We start from the raw sequence: 19,569 nt of genomic DNA on the forward strand, positions 1-19,569 counted from the left end.
GAGGGGTAGAATGATGCGAGCGGTCATTCGAAAACATTTGATCTTGAGCAAGTCTTGCACAAGTATATTTAGCATGCTTCTGGTGTCAGTCTTTCTCAAGAATTGATATAGTTAGTTTATCTATAAGCATCTTCAGATTTTCTCAATTTTTCCGAGTCGAAAAATAAAACGTAGATTGAACGTATTAAACGTTGAAATCGTCGATTGAACGTATTGAACGTTCAAATCGTCGGTTGAACGTATTGAACGTTCAAATCGTCGGTTGAACGTATTGAACGTTAAAATCGTCAGTTGAACGTATTGAATGTTCAAGTCGTAGATTTAATGTTTTTAACGTATCGAAAGTGAGATTTAAACTGTCATTTCAGGTGGGAATCATCAAATTTGATCATTGACTGAGTTTTAGATTAACTTCAATTTGCCAAAATTTGGGTCATATCTGATGTAAGGTTTTACTTAAAGGCTGGACTGAGACTCAGCTCTCAGTCTGGTATGACCAGATTTTGAGCCGTTGTTCATGACTCGAGTCTCCTTTGAGGCTGGTTCCGATCATTAGATTGAATTGATTGTTTTTTTTTTTTTTTTTTAGACTTTTGGACGACCTACTACCATATAAAAAGAAGATTTATATTGCAATATTTTATAAATACTGGGAAAGAAATTAATTTTTAATTGTAAAAAATTTAATTGAGCTTGCTATATTAAAAAAAGCATTACCCAAGCGGCACAAATTTTTTTTTGTTAATGTATTGTTAAATTCAAGTTGATAATTATAAATTTCTGACTTCTTGTTAAATAAAATCTCTCAAAAAGTCAATATTTTATTTTGTGACGCTTAGTGTTATAAATTCTGCACCACCAGAATTTAAAAGTTATTGGTTACACGGTATTTGAAAAATTGACTCTAATTTTTTTTTCAAAATACGCAGAGGTTCGGAAAACAAGAAATGTTAGTATGACTTCCATTTTACCACGTGATTACTTCGAAAGATTTTATTCACTTCTCATCAATTTTTGTACCTCGCGATTTACATATTTATGTAAAAATACATTTCAAACATTAATTTTATAAATCTGGTCTTATAAATCAGTTTCAAATATTAATAGTGAGCAGTAGAAAAATTAAACGTTTACTTCTAAAGACTAAAATTATTTAGTGTATTATGATTTTTGTAGCATATAACTTCTTAGCTTTTGATGAGATTAATCGATTGCTCAACTGATCGATTGTTTGTGGGTTACTTACCGACAGAATCGATTGTATACTCGAATTTGAATATCGATTGTGGATAATCGAATGTCAACGAGCCGGACATTTGGTAAGTATTTATAAAAAATGAAACAATAACAAGGGTGAACCGTTTTTCTAATTTTTTTTTGCTGGAATCAAATTAAACTGTTATTTATTCGAGCTCATTTCTGTAAAACCTAAAAAGATAATTTTGTTACGAGGAAAATTTTTATAGTGACTTATTTTTTTTTTCGAAAAAATCTTGGAAAATAATTATCGAGATACTTTAATTTTCTTCTTGTCTTTATTCAGCAATGATTCATGGATGTAATTTTATTTCAGTATTTTTGTAAGAAACTTACGGTGGTATTACAGTGAATAATTTCATGTTTTTGTTAAAATTTTTTATTATTTAAAGAATGATTAGTTTTAATTCATGAGTGTATACCTTTTTTTCAGTTGTAAATAAATTTCTACAAAATAACTACAGAAGAGATTTTCTATTAACCAGTTTCTTAATTTCAAAGACACTTTACATGTTTAATTCTTAGAGATTTTCTGACTTATTCGTTAAATTTTTCATTTAAATTTTCAGAAAAAGTTGTCCATAATAAATGAACATTCGAAATGTTTTTTTTTTTTTTAATATAGAATAAATTTTTTTTGCTCGACGGGCAGAAAGCGTCAAATTTCGGCCCGCTGCGCTAAACGAAATTGCCACTTTCTGCCTTCGTCGAGCAAAAAAATAGCATACACTCCTCGGGAAGTAAATAAGAAAGCCTCAGATCACATGTTTCTTGACCTCGGCTTCGCCTCGGCCAACAATTACATGTGATCTGAGACATTTCTTACTTTACTTCCCTCGGTGTGTAATATACTATTTATATTGGTTATTTAATCTTGTAAAATGATAGACTAATAGCAACTATATTTTGGTTTGCAAATTTTTTTATCCGTGATAACTTCGTATTTAAAGCAATACATAGAAAAAGTGAATAAGAATTTTCTTATTTTTGCATAGGAAGAATTTCTAAAATAAATAAATATTGCGCTAAGTTTTCTATTTACCAAGCTCTAGCCCATGATTATATTGTCCTCTAATCAATGACTTCAAATTTTTTAAATGTTTTGAAAATCGAAAGAATAAACTTTGGAAATGATAACGCACTGCTATATAATGAATATTACTATAATATATAGTGGAGTTATAAAGATTTAACTAATGTTTTTAACGATTATAACATGTAACACGTTCAACCGACGATTTTAACGTTCAATACGTTCAACCAACGATTTTAACGTTCAATACGTTCAAACGACGATTTTAACGTTCAATACGTTCAACCGACGATTTAAACGTCTAATACGTTCAACCGACGATTTCAACGTCTAATACGTTCAATCTACGTTTTATTTTTCGACTCGGGTTATTACACAATTATTGAGCTATAATCTGGCCCAAAGTTCTTGTACAAGGCTAGTTAAAGACTTGTCAATTGAATTTGCTACAAGCATCTGGAGCAAGACCCATAGGTAGAAAAAGACACTAACAACTATCGAAATTGAGACCAGACTTGCTCAAGCCTTGAAAAAGATTACTATAAGTTTATGTTATAAACTTTCCGGTGTTGATGATATTTTAACTAACACAATTTTTATAATTAAACTTTTTATGATTAATAATTAAAAATAAATAATCAAAAAAAGTTAATATTTAATTTAGAAAGTTTAAAATAATAAAATATTGAGTAGATAAAAATTTTTAATTAAAATAAATACCCTGTAAAAATTTCGATGTAAAAATGGACCCGGAGCACTTTACACGGCCGTGTAATGTGAAATAATGGTGTGAAATTCTATCGGTGTAAATTTTCGATCCGTGTTACTTTTACACCATTATTAAAGGACAATTTTAGGAAATAATATAAATAATTGGAAATTTCAAAATAGTGCATTTTAGTAATTATTTCATAACTTTTAAGTATTTTTTTTAAGATTTTCGGAATACTTATAAAATAATTTTAGAATCAATGCAATTTATTCGAAACAATTTAGTTGAAATTTTGTCCTTAAATCTTATGTGGAACCTTTTTTGAATAATCTTAAAACATTCTTTTAACTATTTGAGAGCAAATTTTGAATATTTTTGAGATATTTTTCGGATATTTTTGAGACAATTTTGGAACATTTCTTAAACAGTTTTAGAGTGTTTTTACAACAAATTTAAAACATTTTTAGAATAATTTTACGACAATTTTAAGCGTTTTTTATATGATTTTCATAGAGATAATTTATTTTTACACAGCTGTAGATTTGTCCCGAAATTAATGGATGAAAAATTTTTTGGACAATTTTAGGACGTTTTTGGGACAATTTAAGAATTTACGAATTACCCATTTATGGTGAAATTCAAAGAATTTTCTTTTATAATGATAATATAATGCTGTTGTGTAAGCTATGTGTTACAATATGAGTTTATGTGCAAATGAAATATCTGAAAAAAAAGCAAAGTTATCAAATTATTAATTTATCATGTTTAAAACATCCATTATATTGTGAGAAACATCATGGTTACGATAAAAATAATTATTATATTGTTCCTAAACATTTAATGTTGTAAATATTATTTAACTTGTTGTATAACATTCATTAAATTGATTTCTGCGTAATTTTATAAATTGAAAATTCTTAAATAAATGTTACTTGTCTCATTTTGATAAATATTGAATATTAATTGTATTTTATGGATCATGTAATATTCATCCTCCGATACGGTGTAAATTTGTTCTACTGTTACACCGGAATTAAAGGTAATTCGGGCCAGTAGATTTTGAGCAATATCGAAAATAAAATTTTCCGAAAATGCTTTTTTTTATAAATCAATTTTAATCTGCTGAATCAATTTTTTTCAAAAACTAATCAGCTTAAAAAACTGCGTCGATCACCGTCAACGCGATCAAAATCGGTCGATTCGTTTGTGAGGTATCGTGAACAAAATATTTGGGAAAAAGTGTTTTTTTTTTCTTACATAACTCCGAAATTTATTCCTGGATCGTTTTTGATTCAACGAGACGATTTTTAGAGCTTAAAAAAATCACTTGAATCGCCGTTAATAACGTCAAAATCGGTTGAACGGTTCGAGAGATATTTAATTTTAAAAAATTAAAAAAAGTATTTTTTTAACACATCTTTGAAATTTCACTCCGATTGATTGGTTAGTGATAAATAATCTTTTTGTTCTAGAAAGACTGCATAGAATGCCTTTAATTTTTTTTAATCGGTTAATTCATTTTTGAGATATCGTCGTCAAAAAAATTCTAAAAAGTTGTTTTTTTTTTTGTGATACATTTTTATTGGCTTCACCAATCGATTCTAAAAACTGATCGGGTTTTAAGCTTGGAAACCCACGTTGATCGCCGTTAACGCGATTGAAATTGGTTGATTAGTTTGAGAGATACCGTTGTCGAAATAATTCAAAAAACGCGTTTTTTTTTTAAATTACTCTGACATTTTTTACCTGATTTGTTATTGTTTTTGGCATAAAATATGGAGCGCTTAGGTATGGAGTTAGCGGGAAGGTGCCGGGATGGCTTTTAGGGTCTACTAATATCCTAATTTTTTCTACTGAATACATAATAAAAAAAATTCAAAATATAAAACAAGTAAAAAACATATTGAGTTTTTTGGGGGGCCCGTTTTACCCCAATTTTCTCAATTTTTTAATTTCGATATACGCAAAAAAATTAATACCTTAAACTCAGTAAAAAGCCAAAAAAAGTAAAACGAGCTGAAAAACTCATATTATAAAAATTTTCAGAAGGTGGCCCATTTTGCTCCACATTTTCAATTTTTTTTTTTTAATGAACAGAGCAAATTGAGGTCAAATACTTGGCAAGGGACTAAAAAAAAGTAAAACCAGAGAAAAAAACTAAGGATATCAACATTTTTTTCTTAAGGGGCCCATTTTGCCCCCCCCCCTTCCCCTACACTGTAAAAAAAGCGGTGTTAAAATGGACTCATTTTAATACCGCTATGTAACACCTGTGTATTAACACTGGTGTAGCGGTCCTTTTTTGCAGTGTTAAACCGGTGTAACTGGTGTAATACCGGTGTAACAGTAGAACAAATTTACACCGTATCGGAGGATGAATATTACATGATCCATAAAACACAATTAATATTCAATATTTATCAAAATGAGACAAGTTTCACCATAAATGGGTAATTCGTAAATTCTTAAATTGTCCCAAAAACGGTATAATATAATTTTTTCTATAATTCATAAATTCTAGAACGCGTTTAACTGAAAAATATTCTTTGGTTTTTAAAGTCTAATCAGCCCATTATGCCTCTCAAACATTTCGAGAGTTAAAAATGTTGGGGGCCTATTTTGCCCCCGAATATTTTTGGATATTGAAAATTTTAGGGGGCCCATTTTGCCCCTAGGGGCCCATTTTTCCCCTAGGGGCCCATGTTTCCCCCTCCCCCCTTCCCCTACGAATTTTCAGGAAGTTTTAAAAATTTGACTAATTTGCGTGGATCTCCTTAAGCCATAAAATCTAAGAACCAACAACTCATATTAACATTACCAAATCCTTGGATCGTGTTTAGAGCTGTTTCATTATTCATCTTTTCCAATTCTAATTCATTGTATCTATTCTGATTCATTGTAAAATTTGAGATTATATAGTACGCTTCTCAAGGTTTATTCGAATTGGGCGGGTCTTAAAATCCTCCGTGTTTTTAAAATTGGCCAATCAGAAAAGAATACATAGATGAGAATATTGTTTTTTACAAAAAATTTCGATGAAAAAAATGTTTTTAATTTATTCGAACTGTTGATCACGTGAACAACATTTTTTTATCACTAAAAAATGTTATTTCGTTTCGATGCTACGGTAATTAGTGAAAAATCAATTCCAATAAAATTCTTTGTTTCAAAATACTGAATTTATCAATTTACACTGAGAGGAAGAGAAATGATTGCTTAAAAATAAATTATTTAAAATTATTAATTTTTTGACTAAAAAAACATATCAATATTTCCTTTCATTATAGAATTTTTGCCTTTATCATAATAGCAAAAAAAAATAAATCGCTTCACTTGAATTAAGTTAAAATAATTTCGATCAATTCGACCAATTGTCCAGATAAGAAAAAAGTTTGGAGAATCCAAAAGTGTAGGCTTCATAACGCTCATTCATTTTTAAAGAAAAAAATAAATTTTGTAATTGATTAAAAAAAAAAATTATAATTAAGTGATTTCTTACAGAGTATTTTTTACTTTTTTTTTTCGAATATCAGCGCACTTTTTTCTTGTCATATGCGCACGCAGTCTAAAAAAATCTAGCTTGATCAAGTGGCGCCATAGTTTTCACGTGACAAATAAGAAATAGTATATTACACTATTAGGGCAGAAAGTTTGAGATTTCTGTCTTCGTTATAGCAACAGCAGGAATAATAATACTGCAGGTCAAATACGAATCACCACTCAGTTCGTTTATGATAATCATTACTGGTTGCATGAGATTCATAACGTATTTCAAAATTGAAGTTTATTCATGGCTTAGCATCGGTGGCGGTTTAGCACACTTAGACGTCACCGAATAGACGTAGTCTTGTAATTGTAAAAACCTTTCGAGCATATCAAATGTAGAATTCCATCGGGTGTCAACACTCTGAATAAACTTTAGTGTTGCACCCTCCGATTTTCCGTCACGTTGTTGAAGTCTTCGAAGTTCATCAGCAGCAGGCACACTTCTTTTCGTTACGGTAAGTATACGTTTTACTTTTTCAATTATTTCATTTATGTTTGGCATTTTAGCAATAGCTTTGGGAACTACGTGTGATAGACGATGGGCAAAGCATGGTAGTCGTTTATTTTTGTGATGTTCATATTTTCCAGCTATACTGACAGAGTTTTCCTCAAAACTCAAGGCTCAAAAAGTTTTTTTATGGCTTTTATCATATTTGCTGCACTGTCAGATGTGATAGCTGTTACTTTATTTTTTTGCAGCTTAAATTTTTCAAAAACTCAATAAAGTAACAGATATGTACGATGCATTATGCTCAGCATCTAGAGCTTCAACACAGAGATTGGCGCTCTGCAATTCTAAATTATTAGACGACAAATAATGTATGGTCACACCCAAATAACTTTTTTGCGATATATCGGTCCAAATGTCACACGTGAGAGTTTTACGACAGGGCAAAGAGTAATGAGGTCTTGCGGTCTTGACGAACTGTTGAAAACCCTTCTTCTCTACAGTACGGAGTGGCATATGATCAACGGCTACCATAAATAATATAGAGTTGGTCAATTTTTTGGCTTCTACACCTCCATCTGTATCATTGGATTATAGTATTATTATAAATAAACACTTTTAATATAAATAATCAAAAAATGAAAGATGTAAATTCTACCTGCGTAAGAATTCGCTTTCTTATATAAATCAAGAACTGGATTACTCTGAAGAAAAAAAAAATAATTTCAATGAAATGTTTCAATAATTTGTCTCATTAATCGATTTAGTGCATAAAATTTTGTACATACCTGCATTTCAGCTTTAGTCTTTAATTTTTTATTTTCATTAGCAAAAAGCTTAGAAGACTTTTCCATTGCTTCGCTAGGACGTTTTTTCGAATCTGTTTGTATGTCAGCTGGAATAAACATCCCAGGTAGGGTTTGCCAATGCTGACAAATGGCCCAGCCTTGGACCATTTGTTACTTTGCCAAGCCTTGGTAAGTTACCAGTGGCCCAGGCCTGGCCCGAGGCTTGGCACAATGGTTCAATATTTTGGAACCAAGCCTTGGGAGATCACGACTGGCCGAAGCCTGGTCCGAGGCTCAGCCCAATGGTTCGACATTTTCAAGTCGAGCCTTGGGGTACACCACTGGCCCAAGCCTGGCCCGAAGCTTGGCCCAATAGTTCAATATTTTGGAACCAAGCTTTGGGAGATTACAACTGGCCGAGGCCTGCTCCGATGCTTGGCCCAATGTCTCGATACATTTCAACCAAGCCTTGAAAAATCACCACGGACTTAAACCCGGTTCGATACTTGGCCCAATGCTTCGAACACTGATAGAAGAATTTAATAAATGACTTGTCAACAAAAAAATTTCAATAAATATAGTTATTAATCGTTGACCAATTATTTCTAACTATCATTTCTTTGTTGCTGAAAAATGTATAAAACTCTCGAAGCTGCTCAAAAAATAGTTTTCATGTGAATAAAAAATGATAAATTAAATACTGATACGTATTGTGAATATTTTAAAAATGTTTATTTTTCTCCACAAAAAAAATATTGAAAAAAATTGTTAACAAGTAAGTTTGCTTATCACTCTCTTACACATATACAAATTACTTCTAATACAAATATATCTATCAGTGAAACTATAGTTTTGGGAAGTCACTGACACCCGAGGCTTGGCCCGGGTCTAGCTTGAGACTTGGCTCAATGGTTCGATATTTCCAAATTGAGCCTTGGGAAGTTATTACTATCGAACCAAATATAAATTCAGAACTAGCTTGGTGCTTTAATTGAATCATAGAAAAATTTTTTTCAATGATAAAAAATATTAATTTTTTATGAAGAAAATCTAACGCTAAAAAATGCTTCAATTATTCATTATTTATAGTCACATTATCTTAAATAATAGTAAGAACATTTCGTAAAAAAAAATTATTGAATGAAATTATACTAAGTAGTTACTTTTCTATAAATTAAAAGTGACAATTTCTTAATTTAGATGTACTCAATTATGATCATGTATTTATTTTTGGTAATAGAAAATTTAATTATTTCATTGAAATCGAATTAAAAAAAAAACATTTCATAACTTTATTCTGTCAACAAATTATATTATCTGAACTATACAAAATTTTTAGCAGTTATAAGTTCAATTTTAATTATGGAACATCATGTAATAAAGCAAAATGACTGAGTGATGTTTAACTTAACTAAAACTAATCTGTTAGTGTTACTACGAAGTGCAGCGAAGTCAGTACGGTTCGAGACTTCAACGCGGGTGACCCAGGTTCGATTCCCATCGTGAGCAAAGATTTTTTCAAGGTAATCTGGTGTAATCGCGAGATACGATAATGTAAAGCTGATAATAAACCGTAAAATCGCGAATACAATTAAAATCAAATTTAATTTTTTAATAATGTTTGCATTTTTTTTAGTCCTGGTAAATTAGTTCCCCAAGGCTTGGTCCGAGCCCTGGGCCATTTATTTCCCAAGACTCGGCCCAAGCCTTGTGTTTTTGTTTCCCAAGGCTTGGAACATGGCCATCATCCAAGGCTCGGACCATTGTCCGCCCAGTGGTCAGCCGAGGCTCACCCTAGCCTCATGCCAAGGCTTGGAACACTGGCATGACGGCTGGCCAAGATCTGGTCCAGGCCTTGCCCAATGGTTCCCTCCAACCAGGGATTTTATGTTTTGATTTGAGATGGCCGCGTAGATTTGATGTATTCCCTGAAGTTTTGATTACTTTTTGGCAAAATTTACATCGTGCAGAACTTAAATCCATGGAAGTGAAATATTCCCACACTTTACTTTTGCTTTTGGAGCTATAAAAAACAAATATATACAAATAAAGATGTACATTTACGTTTCGTACCTTAAAATAAATAAGAATAAACTTTTTCATTCGATTAAATATAAATAAAGAGATGACATACATCGATGTTTTACCGGGACTAATATTCAAAGACCCACCAACTAGGAAAGAATAAACAACGAAAAATTAATGTTTAATCATCATTCAATAATAGCGTAAAATGTATTAAAGCAAAGTAAAACATTCACCACAGGTATTGGAATGTGATTTTTGAGAATCTTGTTCAGAATTTTTAGATAATGAGTGCGTACTGGATGAGGTAGTCATTTCAGAATTAATAGGCTGGGTTAATTTATGCAGAGTTGCAAATATTGAGTACTTTTTTTAATGCATTCCTTCTTCATTACTAAGTATTACTTGAATTAGTAATTGAAAAAAAGAAAAATAAAAAATATATCTTATTTTTACTTAGAATTCTTGCCATTATTAAGTATAACATTATTTTTTATTTAGTAACAAATAAAATACTAGTAACTTTTTATTTTTATTTTACGAATTTACCAATATCAAATATTACTGGCCTGAATAATTAAGGAAAACAAATATTAAAAAAATGCTTTCATAATACTTGACTTCAGTAGCCGTTATCGAAATTTATTTTAATTCAATTTATTTTTTTTTAGAACTCCATACTCGAATGGACATAAAAAATTTACCGCCTCAGAAGCTTCACAAAAGTTTTTTAATATCATGAGAAAAACCTCTTCTATTATGTCAATTAATAGTTTTACTAGCAACCTGCAGTCACTATGTGACTACCGAAAATTGCGAATTAAAAATAAGTAAAATTATGCTTTATTGAATAATGACATATTAAATTGTACTGTACTTTATTAACTATTGATATTTTTAGATATATAAACTAATCTCGATGATACACCCATTAAGAGCCTTCATTTGAGTACCCACATGCATTTTTGATATATTTTACATATATATATATATATATATAGATATATATATATATATATATATATATATATATATATATATATATATATATATATATATATATATATATATATATATATATATAGATAGATAGATAATAAACTTTATTGACCCTAGAGCCTTAGCTCCCTCAGGACCATCATAATTATACATTATAATCAGTGTAGAATACAGAGCATGTAATTACATAAATTGAAAATAATAAAATAATAACATATTATAATGAAATAATAACGTGAAATATAAATTATAAATTATAATCGTGGTAGATATGAGACAAGTTGCCAGAAAACCTGGTAATAGCACAGTTAAGCAAAACTAATATCATTCAATATCACTCAAGGCACAGCAGCATACAATAATGACAATCGAAGCTCAATATCATAAATTAATACTTTAGCAAATAACAATTATAGCACGCACTACAAAACAGTTCATAATTTTGAGCTTTAGTTACTTCTGGGGGTAGCGCATTCCAAATGCGTATCCCGCGGATAAGAAAAGAGTTCTCAAATATTCGACAATTAGATCTAGGCAGGCGTAAATAATCCTCCCTTACATCACTCCTCCTATTATACACACTTAGACATCAGGTCATCCCTGACATAGAGAGCAACTCCACCACCGCTCCGCAGGCACCGGTCATGACGATGAAGCACAAACGACGGCAGGAACACCATATCATCAGATATTAAATGATTTAACCAAGTCTCAGACACAGCAATAACATCATGCTTATTCCCACGAAAATATTCTTTAAAAATCTCTAGATCACGCTCATTCCTTAACGATTGAGCATTAACATGACACACTCTCAAACACTTTTTATTAAACAGAGGTCGCAGAGTGCCAACCACAATGTCAGACACGCCTCTAGGTGATGATGATGATGATACCGAGGGAGCAACTCGCTGCTAATCAAGCAGACCCCGTAAAGGACCTACTCCCGTTGAAGGTAACAGCTTCACTGGAGGCTTATCTTCCGCATACCGGACGTTAACACACGCAAAAGAAATCCAGACACTCCTAGCCTGGATCCTAGGATAAGCCTTACGCACATCAGCACGAAGCTTGTAAAGAGAAGAAGGATAGCGTCTATGAACATACACAGGAGCATCAGGAACTTGCGCTTTAGGCATTACAGCACCCAGCTTCACAGGATTACTCCTTACACTCTTCATAACCTCATCAACAAACCTCTGACTGCCGAACTTAACGCGTACATTGCGATTCATAGCACCAGCCCTTCCAAGCCGCTCCAGTTTAACCACATCTCTCTCAGCAACCTGAACTCCAATAGCAGTGGTAAATGACATAAATGTGTCCACAAGTCTTTCACCGCGCCCCTCTGGAAGCCCACCAATTGTAATCTCATCAGCTAGCAATTGAGATTCAAGCTGCAGCGTTCTCAACTCAAGACTACCATCGCACACCCTCTGCGCAGCACCCCTAATCTCTTCAGCAAGGTCAGCAGAGAGACCAGGCTGGCCCTTTTCAACTTCAATCAAGCGCTCCTGGAGCTCTTTAACTGTAATCTTCAGCGAGTTACACTCAAGACTCAAATGATCAATCTTTCCCTCGACTGACGCAATAGACTTCACGAAACCATCAACCTTAGCCACCATCCCATCCACTTTCATGCCGATGTCGCCAATCTTATCAATTTGCTCGAGCTTAGCACTGATCTCATTGATCTCATCAACATTGATACCCTCAAGCTTCTTGCTCATCACGTCAATCTTCTCAACACTGCTCAGTCGCTCATTAATCTTATTCAAAATGTCAAAGACATCCGGAACACAGACCGGACACTTGTTTACAATCTTCGCAGCAGCTAGCGACTTACTCGGCAAATTACAACGAACTTTTACACAAGAGTCATGATAATAATGCTTACATTCAGCCTTAGTTTGAATCAAAGCTGACATGTCGGTAATACCGCGAACACAGATCACACAATAAGCAGTCATTGCAACAGACACCGCTAGATGGCAGCACAATGCAGTCAATAAGCAGCAAGAGAAAACGCGCCCCGCAGAAAACACAACCTCAATCCAAAAAAACGCAATAAATGTTTTAATTAAAACTGAAGAACTACACTCTCCACAGTAGAGATTAATATCACAAAATACTCACAATAATCCACACTTCAACAATAAACAACCCAAAGTCAGACAATAAGCAAAATAATAGACAAAAAGTCACCAGCAATCGGGTAGAAAAAATAACGTCGGCTCTGTACTACACTGTACTACTGTACATATATATATATATATATATATATATATATATATATATATATGTATATATATATATATATATATATATATATAAATGATGTGGGTACTCAAATGAAAGGTCTCGATAATTGTTATGTCGGGGTGAGCTTATATCCTTGAAAATGTTAATATTTCACACGATATTTGTTAAATTACACTGTACTTTTTTAACTATTGACATTTTCATAGATATAAGATCGTTATGACGTTACACTCATCAAGAGCTTTCATTTGAGTACCCACATACATTTTGATATATTTTTCATGTATACATATATATAATATATATAAATATATGAAAAATTGATGTGAGTACTCAAATGAAAGGTCTCGATGAGTGTAATGTCGGGATGAGCTTGTATCTTTAAAAAAGTCAATAGTTCACAAGATACAAGGTCATTTCTTAATTATTTTTATTAATTAAATTGCACTGTACTTTCTTAACTATTGACGTTTTTAAAGATATAAGCTCATCCCGTTGTTATACTCATCAAGAGCTTTCATTTGAGTACCCACATGCATTTTAATATATTTTTCTTATATACATATATAATATATAATATACATAAATATATAAAATATATGAAAAATTGATGTGGGTACTCAAATGAAAGGTCTCGATGAGTGTAATGTCGGGATGAGCTTATATCTTTAAAAAAGTCAATAGTTCACAAGATACAAGGTCATTTCTTAATTATTTTTATAAATTAAATTGCACTGTATTTTCTTAACTATTGACATTTTTATAGATATAAGCTCATTATGATGTTACACTCATCAAGAGCTTTCATTTGAGTACCTACATGCATTTTTATATATTTTTCATATATACATGTATTGTAACGTACTGTTAAAATTGTTTTGGAAAAATACTTAATAGAAAAAAATAGCAGTGCGCATGCGCCACGGAATGGATACCGGTGAGCAGTAGGAGTTGCTAATGGTGAACGTGAGAAGATTTTGGGAATTGCTCACGTACCAGCCACTATGGATGGAGTAACCCGTACTCTCGCAATTAGGATTTGCGAGGGGTTAGACGCAGAGTGTATCTTGGGCATGGATTTCATCTATATGTTTGGTTTTACCATTTCGGCAGAATCAAGACAATGGTGGGTGCTTGGAGGACAACGTCACCCACTATCAACGTCAGATATTGAATCTGAAACCTGTTGCGGCTTAGCCGAGCTCTCCGATTTGGAAAAAGAGAGTGTCAAACAGTTTGTTGCGGATTCACTGGACCAAATGCCAAACGACTTTGGACTGACCAACCTTACGGAACATGTGATCGATGTTCAAGATCACGAGCCAATACGACAGAGGCCGTATCCAGCTTCTCCTAGGATAAATCAAGCTATTCAGGAACAAGTTCGAGAAATGGAACGGGATGGAGTGATAGAAAGGTCATCCAGCCCATGGTTAGTGCCTATAGTGATGCATCCGAAACGAGATGGTTCTTATAGATTTTGTTTGGACTTCAGGGCAGTAAATGAAGTCACAAAAAAGGATGCGTATCCCATTCCGAGGATGGATAAGATACTTGATGGCTTGAGAGGTGCAAGATATATCTCAAATATAGATTTGAGTCACGCGTATCATCAGATACCATTGCACCCGTCCAGCAAGGAAAAGACAGCGTTCCGAGTACCTGGAATGGGTCTATATCAATTTAAGAGAATGCCTTATGGTTTAACCAACGCGCCCGCGACATTTCAACGGCTCGTCGATTCCTTATTTGGCCCGAAATGGGAACCATATGTGTATGCCTATTTGGACGATATTATTATTTCAACTCCAACACTAGAAACGCACCTGGAATTGGTCAGGAAGGTCCTAAACCGCCTGAAGGAGGCTGGTCTGGTGATCAATAAAGAAAAAAGTCATTTCTGCCGGGAGTCGATTAAATATCTGGGGTTTGTAGTGGATCGTGAGGGGACTCGCGTTGATCCGGACAAGATTACTCCATTAAAAAATTATCCGACACCGAAGAATAGAGCTGAGGTCAGAAGCTTTCTAGGATCTGTCAGCTGGTACCGGAAATTTATTAAAAATTGTGCCACTATAGCGGCACCATTGCAAAAATTGGTCAGCCCCAACAACAAATGGGAATGGAATGAAGAGCAACAGACAGCGTTTGAAAGACTCAAGCAAGAAATTATCACAGCACCAGTCTTAGTGTATCCAGACTTTACAAAGCCGTTCAAGTTATATACTGACGCCAGTGATGTGGGCCTGGGTGCAGTATTGCACCAGGAAATTAATAGCAAGGAATATTTAATTGCTTGCGCGAGTCGTAATTTACAGCCGGCTGAGAGGAAATATTCTACGACAGAAAAAGAGTGCCTAGCGGTTATTTGGGCCCTTCAGAAGTACCGAGCATATCTGGAGGGATATAATTTCACGGTGGTCACTGACCACAGTAGTTTGCGATGGCTGCAAAATTTAAAAGATCCAGTAGGAAGACTCGCTCGCTGGGCGATGAAGTTGTCAACCTTTCCTTGTAAAATAGTGCACAGACGCGGTACCGAAAATCAAGTACTGGACGCCTTATCAAGAATACCTGGAACACGCCAGGAAAACCCCGAAGAAATCAATTTGTTACAAGATGATGATCCTGACGAGGAGGTTGATGAGGAGGAATTCAGCTGGTATCAGCGGCAGATTGACCGGGTGATAGCTCATCCCGAGAGATTTCCAGACTACGACTTCTTCAATGAGCAATTATATGTGTTGCGACCTGATCGGCTAAAAGAATTAGCAGGTCGGGACTTGGAGGCATGGAAATTAGTTGTGCCTCCCGAACACAGACTTCGAGTGCTCCAGGAGGAGCACGATAATCCCCGAGCTGGTCATTACGGAGCAGAAAAGACGTATCGTCGATTAGCCCTGTGGTATTATTGGCCTGCTATGCTCCGGGATGTGAGGCAATACGTGGCTGACTGCATCACAGAACAAGCGGTTCCCGTGGGATTAATGGGTCAGCGGGACTATGATGGACCTTGGAAAGTGGTGGCAGCCGACATAATGGGGCCACTGCCCCGTACTAATAAGGGAAATCGTTACCTCTTAGTGATACAGGATCTATTCACGAGGTATGTTGAAGTAGCGGCATTAAAACATGCCACTGGAGATGCTATTCGGGATATCTTCGAAAAAGAAGTCATATATCGACATGGGTGCCTGGAGGTCTTACTGGTGGACAATGGGTCTGAATTTACCAACAGGAATATCAATGAGATGGGGGAAGAATTCGGCATTATAATCACACATGTCCCACCATATCACCCACAAGCAAATCCAGTGGAGAGAATCAACAGAGTCCTCAAGACAATGATAAGATCGTATCTAGATGACGTCCATGATGAATGGGACAAACACCTGGAAGAATTTATTTTTGCCTATAATACAGCAGCTCATTCATCAATGGGACACGTGAGCCCGGCGTTTATGAATTTTGGCCGAGAATTAAAACCCGGGGGGATTTTAAAAGAAGAAGTCGGAGAAGCTCCAGATCGATATGTGCAAGATCATCAGCAATGGATCGAAAGAACCCAGCGGTTACAAGACTTCCGGGATTTAATATCTCAATATATACAGGGTGCCTCCAATAGGCAGGCTTATTATTACAATTTGAGGAGGAGAGAGAACAACTATCAAGTAGGAGATGTAGTGTGGAAGAAGAATTATATTTTATCTGACGCAGTTCGACATGTGGCTGCAAAACTTGCACCGAAATTTGCCGGTCCATTTACAGTGGTGACAGTAGTGTCACCAACAATTGTCGAGTTGGAAAATATGGATGGTGTAAACATTGGTAGGCAGCACGTCTCAAAATTGAAGCCCTACCGTGGCCCAAATCCTGGAGATGGTCATTAGCTTGCTAGATGAATATTGCTAAATCTTTGCGTTACTTTGACTGCTTCTATAAAATCTCTCTTCGTACTAATTAATTTTATGGATTATTTCGCAGAAGATGAACGGTCACTGGTTTGATCAAATCAGGAAAGATAATTAGTGACACTCTTGTTTACGAGCCCCCATTCTCGCTAATATTGAATATTTCAGGGTCATGGGTTCGAGCGGTGAAGCAGGTAAAACAAAGGCACAATGGATGTAAGTACCAAATATTAAATAAAATTTTTTTGCGAACTCGCGGGAGCTCGTGTCCAGGGAAGGGGCATTGTAACGTACTGTTAAAAAAAAAAAAAAAATAATTGTTTTGGAAAAATACTTAATAGAAAAAAATAGCAGTGCGCATGCGCCACGGAGTGGATACCGGTGAGCGAGCACACACATCGGGGGGAAGAGAGACCGCCTTGAGTGTAAACAGAATGAGCACGTTTTTTTGGTTTCTGTTTTTTTATTAAAAAAAAAAAAAGTGAAGACTATAATTTGTAAAAAATTGATTAGGAATAATTAAATTAAGTGTAGTCCAAGGACTCCAGTTTTTGTTGTTAGCACCAAGCTCTTTCTGAAGGGTGATAATAATTATTTTGACATATTCTGAAATTCGACATTGTATCAAGTAAGCGTTGAATTAATATTTGGTATTGGATTAGAATTGCGTAGCTCCGGCTTTCAACTCCAGACTTACTAGTTAAATTTTATATTGAACTATCGCTAATTAGGCTAGTTAATTAAAGGTTGCTAAATAAATTGATTATTTGTTTAAATAAAAGTACTAGGAAAATTACTATTTGTAAAGCTGACGGCGTCCTGCGTGACGTCATAGCCTTGAAATTCTTCTTTGATTATTCATAAATTGTTTCTTTTAATAAATTTGGAAAATTGGAAAATAATATTGAGACATTAATTGACACAACCTATAATCTGCATAATCTCCTGAATTCCCTTTGAGAGTAAATTGTCTTTAGCCGGTAATTGAAATTTTTTTGCTTGGTTGATTATCTATTTTGTTAATTTTTAATAAAATTAACTGGCGCCTTCTGGGTAACAGTTACTGTTATTTGATATTGTATAATTCTTTTGCTACATTCGAAGGCGCGCCAAGTTGGTAAGTTTGTACGTAATAATAATTTCAATTGGATTTTCACATCAAATAGAATCAATTTATTTAAACATTATTTAATATTACGTTACAGTATATAATATATATAAATATATGAAAAGTTGATTTGGGTACTCAAATGAAAGGTCTCGATGAGTGTAATGTCGGGATGAGCTTTTTTTTTTTTTTTTTTTGGGCGAGAGGAGGGAAATCTTCATAAGACACCGGCTAGATGTTGATGATGTGGTTGCCGGTAGTGTGAGATTTTTACTCACTAAAACCCTCCCCTCTCTTGTACCTGATACTGCGGGACCGCGTTAGTATTACTTCGTAGTACCAAACCCCTCCAAGCTACTCCTGTAGCTATTTCTCTTATGTAATCCTGTAGCTATTCCTCCGCTTCGTTTCCTCTTTCCTCTTCTCCAGCAGGACCTCACGCGTCAGCCTTCAAGGCCTCGACATATGGGATTTTTTTTACGTCCCTCCTACTATTCCCTCCGTTTTTGCGGCTGTGGCCGACTTACAGTCTGTACCCGCGTTTGCCTGTGCCCCGCCCATTAGCACAGGGGCACAGTGACCGAGGAAACCACAGAGACCTGATCAAGGTACAGTCAGCAAGGAAGCAAGCCCCGGAAAATCGCAGAAAAATTGCGACTGCCAGGGCTCGAACCCACGCCTGAGCGACTGTTGTACGGCAGTTTAAGACTTAAACCGCTCGGCCACGCAGTCGCCTATGTCGCTTATGTCGGGATGAGCTTATATCTTTAAAAATGGCAATAGTTCACCAGATACAAGGTCATTTCTTAATTATGTATCTAGAGATAAAGGATTTTCCAATGCAGCCTTAATTCTTATCATAGTAAATTGACTATTAGTGAGAATGATATGAAACCTTGAAAAGGCACAACTCCGGGTCAAGACCTTTCTAATGGTACCAAATTTAACCATAAAAACCCATTTTATCATAAAAATATACTGGCCACAAAATTTTTCTTATTCTCTCAATAATATAGATTATTATTATTATCATGATAACTATTATTTTTGTTGTTTTAACTGTTATTATAGTATTGCCTGCCACATGAAAATCATGTTGCTGTCACATGAAAATCATATGGCAGCCACATGAAAAAATCATGTGACTGCCACAGGAAAATCATATAGCTGCCACATGAAAATCATGTAGTAGCCACATGAAAAAATCATGTGGCTGCCACAGAAAAATCATGTGGCCGACACATGAAAATCATGTGGCAGCCACATGAAAAAATGATGTGGCTGCCACAGGAAAATCATGTGGCAGTCACATGAAAATCATGTGGCAGCCCCAATTTTTAACTTCTCGCTAAGAAAATCTCAGATTTTCAAAAATCAGGAAGTTATTGGTTTTACCCCGTTTTACAAAAATCGAGTTTTCATCAAATCTCGACGTTCAAGAATCACAGGAAGCTTCCCTGACTATCCCCGCGAGGGTGTC

Source organism: Cotesia glomerata, linkage group LG8 (assembly GCF_020080835.1).
Source record: "Cotesia glomerata isolate CgM1 linkage group LG8, MPM_Cglom_v2.3, whole genome shotgun sequence".
Taxonomy (NCBI): Eukaryota; Metazoa; Arthropoda; class Insecta; order Hymenoptera; family Braconidae; genus Cotesia; species Cotesia glomerata.